This window comes from Crocodylus porosus, unplaced genomic scaffold (genome assembly GCF_001723895.1).
Source record: "Crocodylus porosus isolate Cpor-Errol unplaced genomic scaffold, CroPor_comp1, whole genome shotgun sequence".
NCBI lineage: Eukaryota > Metazoa > Chordata > Crocodylia > Crocodylidae > Crocodylus > Crocodylus porosus.
The window spans coordinates 4,360,946-4,376,054 of NW_017728943.1; the positions used below are offsets into that span (position 1 = coordinate 4,360,946).

The 15,109-nt window shown below is 45.6% G+C and overlaps 1 protein-coding gene across 6 annotated transcripts in view; it reads right to left on the reverse strand.

Annotated features, from left to right (window-relative positions):
- Positions 1 to 13,932, reverse strand: part of TANC2 (tetratricopeptide repeat, ankyrin repeat and coiled-coil containing 2) — a 654,191-nt gene extending 640,259 nt beyond the window's left edge. For all 6 annotated transcript variants that reach the window (XM_019548480.1, XM_019548478.1, XM_019548477.1 and 3 more), the window contains exon 1: positions 13,865 to 13,932. The gene's annotated coding sequence lies outside the window, so the exon portion shown is untranslated. The remainder of the gene's footprint in view (positions 1 to 13,864) is intronic.
- Positions 13,933 to 15,109: the final 1,177 nt, after the last annotated feature.

Below are 15,109 nucleotides of genomic sequence, written 5' to 3' on the forward strand. Positions count from 1 at the left end.
AGCAGCCCCTTGCAGGCTGGAACTCTGCCAGCCTGCAAGGGAAAAGCCATGGACAGTTTCCCCCATTTCTCTCCTATAAAGGAGAATCCATTTTTAAAGTTTGTGACCTTTTCATATACTCTTGCAACCCACTTTTGGGTTGTAACCCGCAGGTTGAAAAACACTGATCTAATCCAACCCCTTACCCTATCCAACCTCCCTATCCAAACCATCCTATATCAATCTATAATCTAATCTCTTAATAAAACTACAGTCAATCCTGACACAACCCAATACATCATACCCAATATTTTTTTCTACAACTTCAGTAAAAGTTCTCTCTCTACTTATTTAAAAGAATGTCATCATAACTTCGACAGCAATAAGCCTGTTCATGTGTTCAACTGACAACAATGTATACATGAGAAGTATCAGGTGTGACACTGGAATGAGGCCGGCAGTCCAAATCAGGGATGCATCCACTTAGATGTAACCCTTCTCACTAATAAATTATGAAATTGAACTTTATACAACTATATATGAATCAATTATGATTCTGAATCTATAGTGTTGCCATCCTTGGCCATATCCAAGGGGCCTAAGCCAAACTGCAAAAGCATGGCTAAGCAAAAATCCCCAAAACCCGTTTCTGAAGGACAGTGGAGAGAACCTCTGCAAATGTGACAACCGGCTTGGCCAACAAAGTACAGAAAGCCATCAATACCTGCAGCTAAACTAGTAATGAGATACATTAAAACAAAGCACAAGATCTGAAAAAAGACATTATAACGAAATACAATACATTAAATAATCCCAATCTATTATATCATAGTTTAGCTTATAGTAACTGATGCAACCAAATGTCTTGGGCTAGGGACAGACATTCAAAAACCCTGAGCCTGAATTGATTCAATCGTTGCAGGTTAGTCTAACCTGGCTAGGGTAAATCAATTTTGTAACCAGACAGACATCTCAGAAATGCAGACACAAGCTTGCAGTGGGCTCAGGCTAGAAACCAGGGGTCACTAGAGCAGCCCTCCCTTCCCTTGCACAGCGCTGAGCTGAGGAGGGTGTGGCCAGGCAGCAGGACACTGTGATTAGGGAGGGTTATGCCCTGCTCCTGAACAACCCAGCAGGGAATGTTTATCACCTCTGACTCAGTGTTTAATCATCCCATTAAGAGAAGAGAAGGACATTACCAGCTATCTGTTGAATCTGCCTTTGTCCCATGTCCCACAGCTCAGAGGTAGCCAGCATGTGGTCTACTAGCTAATACTGAGAGGTGTCTGGGGATGGGGAAAATGCCTGCTTAGCAGAAAGTGTGTGAGGGGGAGGGGGGCAGGGGCAGGGAGCAGAAGCCAGGCAGACGCCAGCAGAGACTGCTGCCATGGGGGATGACCTTAGTGGAACAGAGAGCCCTGCCCAGCCCAGAGAGCAAGTCAGGATGCCAGGGGAGTCTGGTTTAACTTAAACCAACAAGGGGCCTGGAACAGACACTGCATAAACCGGTTTGAGCTGGATCAGTTAAGCTGATACTACATTCAACCAGGTTTATATCAAGCTAGTTTCAGCCATTCTCAAACTGATTTATGTGCACTGAACATCTGTTCTGTTACAGGTTTAAACTAGTTTCTGATCACTTAAACTGGTTAATGTGTAATGTCTGCCCCTAGCCTTATACAGTTTTGCTTTTAAAATATATATTTTTGTTAAGTCTCTAGATAATTTGTTTTTTTAAAAAAAGCAGCCTTATTTACAGAATACCTTGTTTTTCTCTTCCTCAGGCTTTATGATAAGGACAAGCAGTATTCCGTAATGGTGAAGGAAGGAATGAGAATCCTTCCTTCCAGGAATATAATTTCCACAGAAACATAAAATCTCAACTAACTGGCACCTTTCACATCCACAAGGAAATCGGTTTTATTTAAATATCTTTGTTTACCTGAAACTTTTGGAACTGGACTTAATCAATCAGAGACTATTTATTTGAATATTAGAACCAGCCATTTATGGTTTAGGCTGGAGGGAAATTTGGAGCATTCAGCAAATTCAAAACCTGCTATCAAGATGCATGCCACCCTTCCCACCTCTCCAATTGGTATAGGTGAGCATCTATGACATGCTGTCACACACAGCCAGATAGACTTTGGGATAAGTATTTGTTTTTACGGCTAGTAGCACTGGCCACAAATGTATTAAAACTGGCATGATTTTCTTTTAATTTGAAGATCAGTTTTAGTATGAGCAGAACTACAAATAAAAGAATATACTAAGGTCATCCCCCATGCAAACAATACTCTTGACATTTTGATAGGGGGAGTTTCTGATAAAAATTATCTGAAATTTGCTGAATAAAACAACGCTTTCAAAACACACTTTCATTAAGAAATAATGGTTATTGAACCAAATAAAGCATTAACTGTTTCTGCCAAATTAACATTTTTTTCTAGTGACAATAAGCCAAATTTTCAATGGTGTAAAAGGCATCAACAAACGTAGACAAGTTGCTAGACGAATATCCAACTGGCATCTAAGTGTCAGTTATGTACCAAGTAGATTAGTACATAAATTCTGACTGAAATCAATGGAAGCAAGGAATCTAACCTGCTTAAGTACTAAGTAGCTTTGAAAATGTGATACTAAAAGTTTTGTTTATGATTTGGTTTGGGGTTTGGGTTTCTTTGTTTGTTTGTTTTTGAAGCAGCAGGCCTCCCCTTAGATTTTGCAGATTAGAAGAAGGGGGAAAAAACTCTTAATTTTTTAAATCTACATCAGTTTTTCAACTCTGAACAAACTAGTCTTAATGACAAAATAACCTTTTGGCACCTACTACCTGTACTAAAAATAAAGGTTATTAATGATAACGTTTCTCTGAAAAACATAAAATGAAAACACTCACTTTTGGGAAAAAATTAAGTAATTTGATGCAATGCCAGAAAATAATACACTTCAAATAATATTTTATGCCGTGACATTTTTAAATTTAAACTCAAAAGTTAGATACTTTTCTCATTACTGCTATACTTCAAAAAAGCAGAATTCCACCTCAAAAAATTGTGAACAGCTCACTGATGAATCTTTTTTTGTTTAAATTATGTTATCAAATTAGATTAGAAGTAAAGTTTAGTTTAATTTTAAATACGTTTATTTTTAAAAAGAAAAAGTATTTAAATTATAATTTGTTATAAATTATACACTTGTTATACTTAAATAACTTTTTATTCATTTTATTATTTAGTTATAATTCTGTTCCATGGATAAAACCCAATTTATTTAATGAAAAAGCTGTTGTTTTTTATCCAGTGCACCTACCACATTCTCTGCAGATGTCAGCATCTTTTCTGCCTAGTGACCTCACGAAAGCAGAAGGAAGGAAACTTGTGAGCAAAGGCATGGCTGCTGGTAAAGGTTACAATAATTGTCTTTAACATGGCACTGCCCTTCTGGTTTGACTCCTTTGATGGAGGGGGTGGCTTCCTGCCCCAGAGCCAGGTCTCGTCTAATCCTGCCTGCCTCCTTGGTGTGAAGGACTGAAGCAACCATAACTGGCTAGAGCTATACCTTGCCGTGCAGAACTGGCCACTGACACCAGAAATAAATGTCGTCAAATGAAGCGGATCAGCTGTGCCAGGATGTATCCCACAACAGCTGATCCACTTGGCTGGCAAAACCATACATGTAGTCCATTGTCCTGCAGCATCAACAGGCAACTTGTTCTCCAGGAGCTCAAGGAACCCAGACCTGTGCATCCTAGGAATTCCTAACCAGGATCAGGCCCCTCAAGTCTTGGGAGTCCCTGCCTGGCTTTCCCTGTTTACCAAGACACCCAGGATCCCCAGGGCACAACTCAGTAAGCAAGAAAGGTTGGGCTTTCTCTGCTTACCTAAATGCACCCCTGGGATGAGAAAAGCCAGGAGAAAGCTAGGGAGGTGCTCCCAGAGCTTGAGAATCCCAATCCATTATAGAATTCCTGGCGTGCACAGAATCAGGCTCTCAAGAGCACCTGCCCCAGGAAGCTGGAGAGTGCAACCAGCTTCAATCTGCTGGCAAAATAAAAGACGACATCCACCGTTAAGCAGTAGCACAAATTGACACCACTAATTTTGGGCATCTGGGGCAAAAAAGAAAGGTAAGGATCTCTGTTTGCTTCACCTTTGTACTGCCAAAACATTTTTAGAGTGACACCAAGGCAACAAAAGGTGATGTCCGTTTCCACCCTGAGACTACCCAACCCTTTTCTGACCTGAGGAAGGAAGGCTTAGGTTATCAAGTCCAGGATGTGGTACAAGAGATAATGTATTCTCACAGAAATAATCAATTACTTCAAAACTAATTAGCCAGAGAGGGGAAATGATGACAGAGATCGCTCCTTTTACCTCTGGCTCTCCTTGGCACAGATCTCCCTGTAGTCTGCACACCTTAAAAGGGTAAGTGAAGTTCTGAGAATCATCTCTCCCAAAAAATTAAATGCAATGCTAGTACATTGCCTGAAATTACACCAACATCACTGAAACAAACTATCAGTCTAATACTATGTAACTGAAGCTTTGAAATGGAATGTGCCTCAAAAAAAATTCTGGAGAAAAGCAGCTCATATTTTTTGCAGATGCAAAAAATACGGAAGAAACTTCAGGACATGGGACAATCTCCTGCTGTCAGTGACTGACGGGTCTGGTTTTCCCCCAGGTTACTAGTAGGCTGAATACCCATTGTAACACTCTGTGGGCTTCAACACAAAGAACTTTAACAAGAGTAGCTTCATATCGAGTTTCTCTATCAACTATAATTAGCATATTACTGCAGGTATGAGATACAAGAGGAGGAAGAGGAAGATGAACCAGGCACCAGATCCTGCTCCAGGAAGGTAAGTGAGCCAGGGTCTTCTGTGCATTTGATTTGCTGAGTGTTTGTTTGGTAGGCTGTGTGCCTGGGTGTGTGCTCCGAGCAGCTGGAAACACTCATAGCTGGGAGATTGGTGCCTGCGTCTCAAAACCCTAGCAAGGAGGTAGAGCCAATCCAGGTCCAGGATGGTACAAAAGGAAACTCCCAGAGCAACCATCGAGCAAGAGTGAGCTAACAGGGCCAGAAAACAGGGCAGTTCGCAAGCAGTTTGCAGGTCAGTTTTTGCCCCCCCACCCCCTTGCCCCTTTGAAGGGGAGCCTTTAAGGTAAACTCTTTCTGTAAATAAGAATAACTAACCTACATATATTTAGTGCAAGTAGCTAATACTCAGCAGTTAAACAAGGGGTTTAAGTATTGGTTTAACTAAAGTCCAGAGCGAGTGGAGAATTCTCCAGGGAGTTTGCCCAGAAACTCTCTCATTTTCCTTCACCGTAAGCTTTGTGAAAGAATCAGGTTAGCAGGAAAAAGGGAACCTTTTGGGACAAAGGAGCAGTGAACAGGCCAGTTTACAGGGAAGTCTGCTGCAGAAAGTCTGTTTGAAAAGAGGGGTAGGAAGAGGGAGGTGGCGGATTAAGAGACCCAGAGAAATGGCCAGAGCCACCGTCAGGGACAGCTCTTCCTCTACTTACACCTGAGGTGCATCTGTCCAGAAAGGACCACTCACTGTTGAAGCTTCCACCCAGATCCTAGTTGGGTGGTGTGAAGACAGCAGCTTGTAGGTTCCTTCCAGTGACATCTAAGTCGGGGAGTGCCTGCAATGTGAGGTACCTCCTGGCAATGTGAGGTACCTCCCACTCAGGGAGTAGTTTACGAAAGCTACAGGAAAAGGTGGTGAGGCTCCAAAGCATCCTCTGCCATGAGGACTTCAGGGATTTGATGCTGGAGGAGACCTTTAGAAAGTGAAACAAGGATTGCCAGAGGCAGCACTACAGAAGAAAGACTTAAGAGTCCCAGGAAGGTGGAAGCTGGAAGCTTGTGACATCTGGCAGCAAGCAGAAGTCTTCATCTCCACCTGAAGCAGTTTGCCTGGAAAACAGATATGGAACCCTAGCAACAATGGAGGAGGAACAGGAGCATGTTCTGTTTTGGAAGAGATCAGGCCTGGCAGTCCAAGACTGGAAGGATTGAGACCACTGCTACAAAGAGTAAGCAACAGTTGGTAGTGGTTGGAGACTCCCTTCAGAAGGGGATGGAGGCTTCCGTCCACCAGCCTGATCTGTTGTCTCAGGAGGTCTGCTGCTTACCCAGAGCCCAGATCCAAGATGGCATGGAAAGATTATGGAGACTCATCCAGTTCTCTGACTACTACCCCATGCTGATCACCCATGTGGGTACCAATAATACTGTCAGGGGGGACTCTGAGCATATCAAAAGTGACTACAGGGTTCTTAATGCAAGGATGAAGGGAAAGAGGGGTTCAGGTAGTGTTGTCCTCAATTCTTCCAGCTGAGGGGAAGGGCCTGGGCAGGAGTGGCTGCATCCTGTAGATCAGTGCACGGCTGCACAGATGGTGTTGCCAGCAGGGCTTTGGCTTCTTTGACCATGGGTGTTGTTCCAGGAAGGACTGCTAGAAAGAGATGGATCCACCTGATGAAAATAGGGAGTTACCTCAGATGTCTGTACACAAATGCACAAACCCTAGAAAATGAGCAAGAAGAATTGGAAGTCCCCACACAGTCAAGGAACTATAGTGCAACTGGAATAACAGAGGAATAGCTCACATGCTTGGAGCACTGTCATGGATGAGTATAAACTACTCAGGAAGAATAGGGAGAAGAGGAAGAGTTGCGCTGTGTGTAAAAGAGCCATATGACTGCTCAGAGCTCCAGGACGAAACTGAAGATAGGTCTGCTGAAAATCTCTGGGTTGGGGTCAGAGGGAAGAGCAACAAGGGTGACTGTCATGGTGGGTGCCTGCTATAGACCACCAGACCAGGAGGATGAGGTGGACAAGGCTTTCTTCAAAACAGCTAGCAGAAGTTTCCCTATCCCAGGCCCTGGTTCTCATGGGGGACTTCAAATCACCCTGACATCTGCTGGGAGGGCAACACAGCAGTGCACAGGCAATCCAGGAAGTTTTCAGAGAACGCTGAGGACAACTTCCTGGTGCAAGTGTTGGGCAGGCCACCTAGGAGCCATGCTTCTCTTGACCCATTGCTCACAAACAAGGAAGAATTAGTGCGGAATGTAGTAGTGCACAGCAATGACGAGAAGATTGATTTCAGGATCCTGAGGAAAGGAAGGAAGCAGAGTAGCAGAGTAAATATCTTGGACTTCAGAAAAGCAGAATTCAACTAACTCAAAGAACTGATGGGCAGGACACCCTGGGAGGCCAGTCTGAAGGAGTCCAAGAGGACTGGTTATATTTTAAAGAAAGCTTACTGAGGGTGCAGGAACAACCCATTCTGTTAAGCTCCGGGAGCAGTGCAAGACACACAGGTGTAAGCCCGTTGCACCCCACACCCCCCCAGCCGCTGGGGAGCATCCCCAACTGACCCCCAGCAGAGCCAGAGGTGAGTGGGGCACGTGGTGGGAAGGGGTTACACAGCTGTGAGGAGGTGGCTGAAAGGAGTCGAGGAGGGTCTCACCTTGCCCTGGCTCCTACTTGGCCCAGCCCCCCAGGGAGGAGGAGGAGGGGGGGAGGGTACTTACTGGTCCCTATCCGGTGGGACAGGGTCCCCCAAATTGCAGGTAAAGTTCCCCCCTAGCCTGGGAGCAGCGCGGTGCTGGCGGCAGGCCCACTGTGCATGAGCGCAGTTTAAAAAGAGCCCACTAACAGAAAAGCCGCAGTTGGGCTCCAGGAGTGGCGCAAGATGCACAGGCCCTGGCACCCCAAAGCCCCCCAGCAACCACAGAGCAACCCTGACTGACCCCCAGCAGAGCCAGAGGTGAGCAAGGCCTGAGGTGGGAGGGGGATAACACAGCTGCAGAGAGGCAGCCGAGAGGAGCTAAGATGGGTCTCGCCCCGCCCCAGCTCCTACTTCACCCAGCCCCCCCAGAAAGCTGTACAACCAGGGGCGCCTGTCTGCCCGGCACACAAGTTACTGTGGGAGTTTGCACAGAAGGTTGAGCAGGTGGGCCCAAGGCTCTGGGCACTAAGCCATAGCCAAGGATCTGCACAGTAATAGCCAGACTACGGTGGGTGGGACATGTCACATGCCGAGGCTCCCCCCTGCACCTGGACTCCCCTGCTCTGACACTACTGGTATCTCCACCCAAACGGAGCCCATGGTTCTGGTCTGTACCCAGATGGAGCCTGCAGTCCCTGCCCCCCCGGACCCTCAGCTTTGGCCTCCACTCAGATGAAGCCCCTGGCTCCTCATGGAAACTGCCTAGCAAGACCACAGGCAGCTGCATTTTGGGGCTCGGATATCCCCCACTTGTGGGGTGTGCTCAGTGGCGGAGGCCCTGGAGTGCCAGATTAGGGAACTCCAGGCAATGGTCCAGGAGCTGCGCTCTATTAGGGATGCGGAGCAGGACTCTTACTTTCAGGCTCTCCACCCAATGGCTCATGACAGTGTGCCGGAACTTGGGAACTGCCTGGGGGCACAGGTAGTTTTCTCTTCAGTCCTCTCTGCTGCAGGACATAGGCTCCAGACAGACAGGTGCATCAGCAAGGTGAATAAAAGACTCCGATGATGGTGCTATCGTGAGGGGTTTGGCTTCCTCAACCACAGTCTGCACTTCAGAGAGTGGACTGTTGGGAAGGGATGGCTTCCACCTCATCTGGAAAGGGAAGAAGCTCTTCTCAGACAAAATGACTGACCTTGACAGGGCTTTAAACCGAGACTGCTGGGAGACGGGTGGTCTACTAACCGTTTTAGCCCAGGTCGTGTCAGCTGCACTATCAATACCTTGGGCAGCCTAAAGGATCCCACTCTGGCAACAGCTCAAGGAAAGGCGCCTCAAGGAAGCATTAGGGTTCACATGGCAGACTTAACTGCCTGTATGCAAACGCCAGGAGCTTAGAAAACAAGCATGAGGAACTCACCCGTCTTGTGATAATAACTACAAACCTGTAGGAATTACAGTGGGACTCCACCTATGATTGGTCAGTGGCAGTAGGTTACACTGTGTATAGGAGAAGATCATATGGGGAAGAGAGGTGGGGGAGTTGCTCTCTGTCAAAGATCAGCCCTCCTCCCTGAAGACTGAGCTTCCAAACCAGGAAGGGCATCTTGAGACCCTCTGGGTCAAGATACAAGGAGAACATGGGAAGGGTGACTTGCTTGTAGGAGTCTACTGTAGACCCCCCACTCCACCAAGATGACCTAGATCGGGAATTTATTATGGAACTTATCAAAGTCACATGATCCTGATGCTTTATCCTCATGGGAGACTTCAACTTCTGACACCTCTTGGGATGATCGCACGGCCAAATCTGACAGGCTGTGTAGTTCTCTCACTATGCATCGATGACCTCTACCTAACCCAGGAGGTCTATGGGCCAACTAGGGGAGACGCACTGCTGGATCTGGTCCTGGCCAAAGGAGAGGACCTGGTGAGCGATCTGAGTATCAAGGGGAAGCTTGGCAATAGCGACCATGAATTGGTCACCTTCTTAGTTTCCTGAAGAGCAAACTCTTCAGTAAAACAGAAATCCTTAACTTTGGGAAGGCAGACTTCTGCAAACTGAGAGAACTGGTCAGTTAGGCAATCAGAGGTCCCCCAACCCCTCCAGAAAAGGGAGTACATGAGGAATAATCATCACTCAAAAACATAATCCTTGTCACTCAAAAACATAATCCTTGAAGCACAGGGTAAAGCCATCCCTTCTCACAAGAAATGCAGTCAACGAGCAAGGAAGCCCCTATGGCTGAATAGGAAATTACTGGACTTCATTAAGCTCAAAAGAGTAGCCTGCACCAGGTGGAAAACAGAAAGCATTACCAAAAAAGATTACTCTGCACTCACCCGCACCTGCAGAGAGGAGTTGAGAAAAGCCAAGGTACAAACCGAACTTAGGCTTCCAGTGGGGATCAAAGACGACAAAAAGTCCTTCTTTAGGTAATGTGGGAAGTAGGAAAAAGAAGGTCAGTATTGGGCCCCTGAGATATCCAATGGGACAACTGGCAGAGGACTAAAAGAGGTCTAATGTGGTTCCCATCTTCAAAAAAGGGAGGAAGGAAGACCTGGGAAACTATAGGCCAGTTAGTCTTACCTCGATCCTGGGTAAGCTTTTTGAGAGAATTATCCTGGCACATGTCCACGAGGTCCCAGCAGGGGAGATTATGCTTAGGGGCAACCAACACAGGTTCATTAGAGGCAGGTCCTGTTAGACCAACTGGGTGGCCTTCTACAACCAGGTCACCAAATCCTTAGATGCAGGGGTAGCAGTAGACGGAGTCTTTCTGGACTTTTGGAAGGCCTTCGACACTGTCTCTCACCCCGTTCTCATTAACAAACTGGGGGACTGTGGTGTCAACAACTAGAGTGTCAAATAGGTCTCCAACTGGCTGGAGGGCCGCACCCAGAGAGTGGTGGTGGATGGGTCATTTTCAACCTGGAGAGATGTGGGCAGTGGGGTTCCGCAGGGCTCAGTCCTCAGGCCTGCACTGTTCAACATCTTCATCAGTGACTTGGACGAGGGGGTAAAAAGCACCCTGTTCAAATTTGCTGACGGCACTAAGATGGGGGGCGATGTGGGCATAATAGAAGAGAGGAATAGGCTGCCATCAGACCTAGACAGGTTACAGGGGTGGGCAGATGATAACAGGATGGGATTCAACACTGACAAGTGCAAGGTGATGTACCTGGGGAGGAAGAACCAGCAACAGACCTACAGGCTGGGGAACTCCCTTCTTGTCAGTGCAGAGGCAGAAAAGGATCTTGGAGACATCACTGATGCCAAGATGAACATGGGCCAGCAACGTGGGGATGCAGTCAGGAAAGCCAACTACACCTTGTCATGCATCCACAGATGCATCTCGAGCAGGTCCAAGGAGGTGATCCTCCCCCTCTATATGGCACTGGTCAGGCCGCAGTTAGAGTATTGCGTCCAGTTCTGGGTGCCGCACTTCAAGAGGGATGTGGACAACATGGAGAGGGTCCAGAGGAGGGCCACTCGCATGATCGGGGCAGCAAGGCAGGACCTACGAAGAGAGGCTATGGGACCTGAACCTGTTCAGCCTCCACAAGAGAAGGCTGAGGGGGAATCTAGTGGCCTGTTACAAACTAGTCAGGGGGGACCAGCAAGCACTGGGGAAGTCCCTGTTCCCCCAAGCACTACCAGGAGTGACCAGGAACAATGGTCACAAGCTGACAGAGGGTAGATTCAGACTAGACATCAGGAGGCGCTACTTCACTGTCAGGGCGGCTAGGATCTGGAACCAACTTCCAAGTGAAGTGGTGCTGGCTCCTACCCTGGGGGTCTTTAAGACAAGGCTAGACAATCACCTTGCTGGGGTCATTTGACCCCAGTACTCTTTCCTGCCATGGCAGGGGGTTGGACTTGATCTGCTCAGGTCCCTTCTGACCCTACTATGAAACTATCAGATACCCAAGGAAGGTCAATCTCCTAAATGACTTTTTTGCATCAATTTTTCACTCTCCCACAAAGATCACACAGCCAGGAATGGCACAAACCAATCTGGGAGCGGGTGATGGGCCCAAAATTGACGTGCATCAAGTCAGGGAACACTGTGAGAAAGTGAACATTCACAAGTCCGTGGGCCCAGACGGAATGCACCCAGGGTCTTGAAAGAGCTGCCAGACATCATTGCATCCCCCCATGGCAGGGATATTTGAAAAATCATGGCACTTTGACATGGTTCCGGATGATTGGAAAAGAGCTAATGTGATACCACCCCTATCTACAAGAAAGGGAGGAGGGATGACCCAGGGAACTATAGACTAATCAGTCTGATGTCCATCCCTGGAAAAATCCCAGAGAAAATTGTCAAGGGATCCATCAATACCAAACTAACAGAAGGCAAGCTTCTGAATGCCAGCCAACATGGCTTTGTGACTGGCAGGTCTTGCCTGACCAACTTCATCTCCTTCTATGCCCAGGTAACATATGCCCTGGACAAGGGATATGATGTGGACATCATTTATCTGGACTTCAAGAAGGCCTTTGACCTAGTCGCCCATAATGTCCTCACAGTTAAGCTGGGGAACTGTGGCCTAGATCATCACATGGTCCGATGGTTAGGCAACTGGCTACGGGGTCAGACCCAAAGAGTACCAGTTGAAGGGAGCAAATCAACGTGGTGCAGTGTTACCAGTGGAGTCCCTCAGGGCTCAGTACTCAGGCCAGTACCCTTTAACATTTTCATCAATGATCTAGATTCAGGAGTCAGATGTGAACTGGCCAAGTTGGCAGATGATACCAAATTATGGGGGAGTGCCCTCACACCAAAGGACAGGCTCGGGATACAGGCCAATATGGACACACTCTCAAGATGGGCTGACCAAAACCAGATGGCCTTTAACACAGAGAAGTGCAAGGTGCTGCACCTCAGTAAGAAGAACCTTCACTATACTTAAAGGCTCGGCAGCGCTACGCTTGCTAGCACCACGACCAAAAGGGACTTGGGGGTCTTGATTGACCACAAGACGAATGAGCCACCATTATGATGTGGTGGCAGACAAAACTAACCAAACTCTGGCGTGCATCCACCGATGCATCTCAAGCAAAACCAGGGAAGTCATCCTTCTATTTCACTCAGCCCTAGTGAGACTGCAGCTGGAGTACTGCATCCAGTATTGGGCCCCCCCCACTTCAAGAAGGATGTGGAGAAGCTTGAGAGAGTCCAGAGGAGAGCCATTCATATGATCCAAGGCCTGGTGGGGAAGCTGCGGGACTTGGGACTGTTCAGTCTAGAGAAGAAAAGGCTCAGGGCGGACTTGGTAACAGCCTACAACTTCATAAGAAGGGTACACTAGGACCTGGGAGAACATCTGTTCACCAGAGCTCCCCAAGGGATAACAAGGTCTAATGGCCATAAACTCTAGGAACGCCGATTTAGACTGAATATTAGAAAGAAGTTCTTTACAGCACATGTGTCCAGGGTCTGGAACAAACTCCCCTCAGTCATCAGGAGTGGTACAAGCATCAACAATGGTTCGGGGCTGATAAATCTTTCTACTATTCTATATATTTTCCCAAAAAAAAAATATCTACACATTGCATTACTTGTATTCAACATATTCCCCCCAGCAAATTCTGTGTTAACAGATACGGGTTTTTTGAGAGTCAGTCAGCACATGTAGGCCTACAAAGATAAACTCTTAGCCAGAGCCCAAATGCAAAAAAAGTTACTATGGTGTTAAAAAACACAAAGTAAAACAAAAATTACATAAAAAAAATTAAGCCCCTTGGTGGCAAAAAGTAAACCCGTATAAAATTTCATATCAGCTTACTGCCTATTGTATGGGAAACAACCCCAAGAATGTATGCCATAATTTAAACCACTTCTAAAACACAACTGTAACTAAAGTTGTTAAGACATGTCCATAGTATACATGCATACACACATATAAAATGAAGTATTGTATAATGATCCATCAGCTCAAGCTTTTATTTTTTTTTATATATATCCAAATTTCAGAGAGCATTCAACAAGCAGTTCAGGTACAGCCTATAACGGAAATGTCCACTTCTTGACTATAATTTAGTTTGATTTTAGGTTTATCAAAACATATAAACATAGAAGTGTGCATGTAAATAGTATGCTATTTTACTTTTGTTATATTTATGTATAAACTGAAAGAGACAGGTAAGGCTCCTACATTAATAAGGGGAAAAAGGAATATTATGCAGTTTTTCAACTGTAAATTGTTAGGTTAGAACTATAAACTGATTCAGAAAAAGAGCCCCTCCTACAGTATTCTACTTCTTCTCGTTATCAAAAATTAGCATTGAAATTAACATGTAAAATAGTACCTGCCCTCCTCCCCGCCCCCCCAGGTCTGGTTAAAGAAATCGTTTATTTTCTATAATAGATAAAATACAGAGAGGGGGAAAAAAAAGTTTCTCCTACCTTAAAATCTGCAATTGTATTAAACTTCTGAGTCAGAAGTGCCCTTCACCATGCAACAAAAAAATCTGAAAGCCACAAAAGCAACAAAATTTAGCACCAAATGCCTTCTGCTTAATTATCAGATAAACTACATCTCATGTTGTTGAAATTTGATATTCAATTCCCACTGGAGACAGGAAGTACATAACCACAATAATCTCATCCCATTATCCCAGGATAATTTTAAAAAATGAAGTGCTTTACAAAAACTGCTTCTATTAGCTGAGTTGCAAAGCATTAAATTTGATGCTTTCATTTTGTTTCAGCTTACCCTTAATCAAGCATAACTCACGTTTGCAGGTATTTCAAACCAAGCCAAAACGTAATGATTTGACCTTTTGTTCTTTGTATCAATTGGTCATTGTAGCTTAACACCTAATGAAACTCACTGTGACCCATATCAGTGTTTACATGTATACAGAATCCTGTCCGTTGACAAAAGGCACTACAAGATGTGAAAACAAACAAACAAAATGTTCTCCACTGGAAGCAGCAGCAGCAGCGTATTACTTTAACCTGGATGCTTCAGCAGTGCTTTTTGGTGCTTTTAGCTAAAGCCAATTCAATTGGCTATTAGATAAAAAAAGCCAAAAAAGACCCACTAAAGCAAACTCCTGATCCCTACAGATGCTGGGAAAGCCAGGTGCAACTAACATGCTGCCTTTTCTGGGCATGTATAGGGCTTGATGTGGGAGTGTGCCGAGTTTAAAGCAAAGCGTTGGGAGTTCCTCCCCCCCTCCCCAAGTCTACAAGCAGCTATAATACTTCTGGTACATTACAGGCTTTATGGATCTACCTGCTTCTCTTTTTATCTTAACCAACTAAAAGATGATAGAGGACTGCTGTAGTTATGTTGCAGTGAGATGGTTCAAAAGTATTGTGCGTCTAGAGGCATGTCTAACAACTCTGGGTCCAATAAAAGATTTTCCCAGGGAAAGGTTGCTGCTAAGATGTTGTTGCCCTTATCATGTCACTGCAATAGAAAAGTAAGAGTCTATTGTACCTTGCTAAAGGGAGCAGAATTAGAAAAGAATAAAAAGTTCTGATTTTAAGGACAGGCCAAGTTCAATCCAGGCACTTGACAAAATCTGAAAAGCACAAAAATAATTGTAGGACAAGCCTCCTACCTTTCTTGCCACTGTCATGTTTAAGAGACTATTAAATAGCACATCCCAGCACTCTGTAAGGTTTTCACTTCCACCTCCA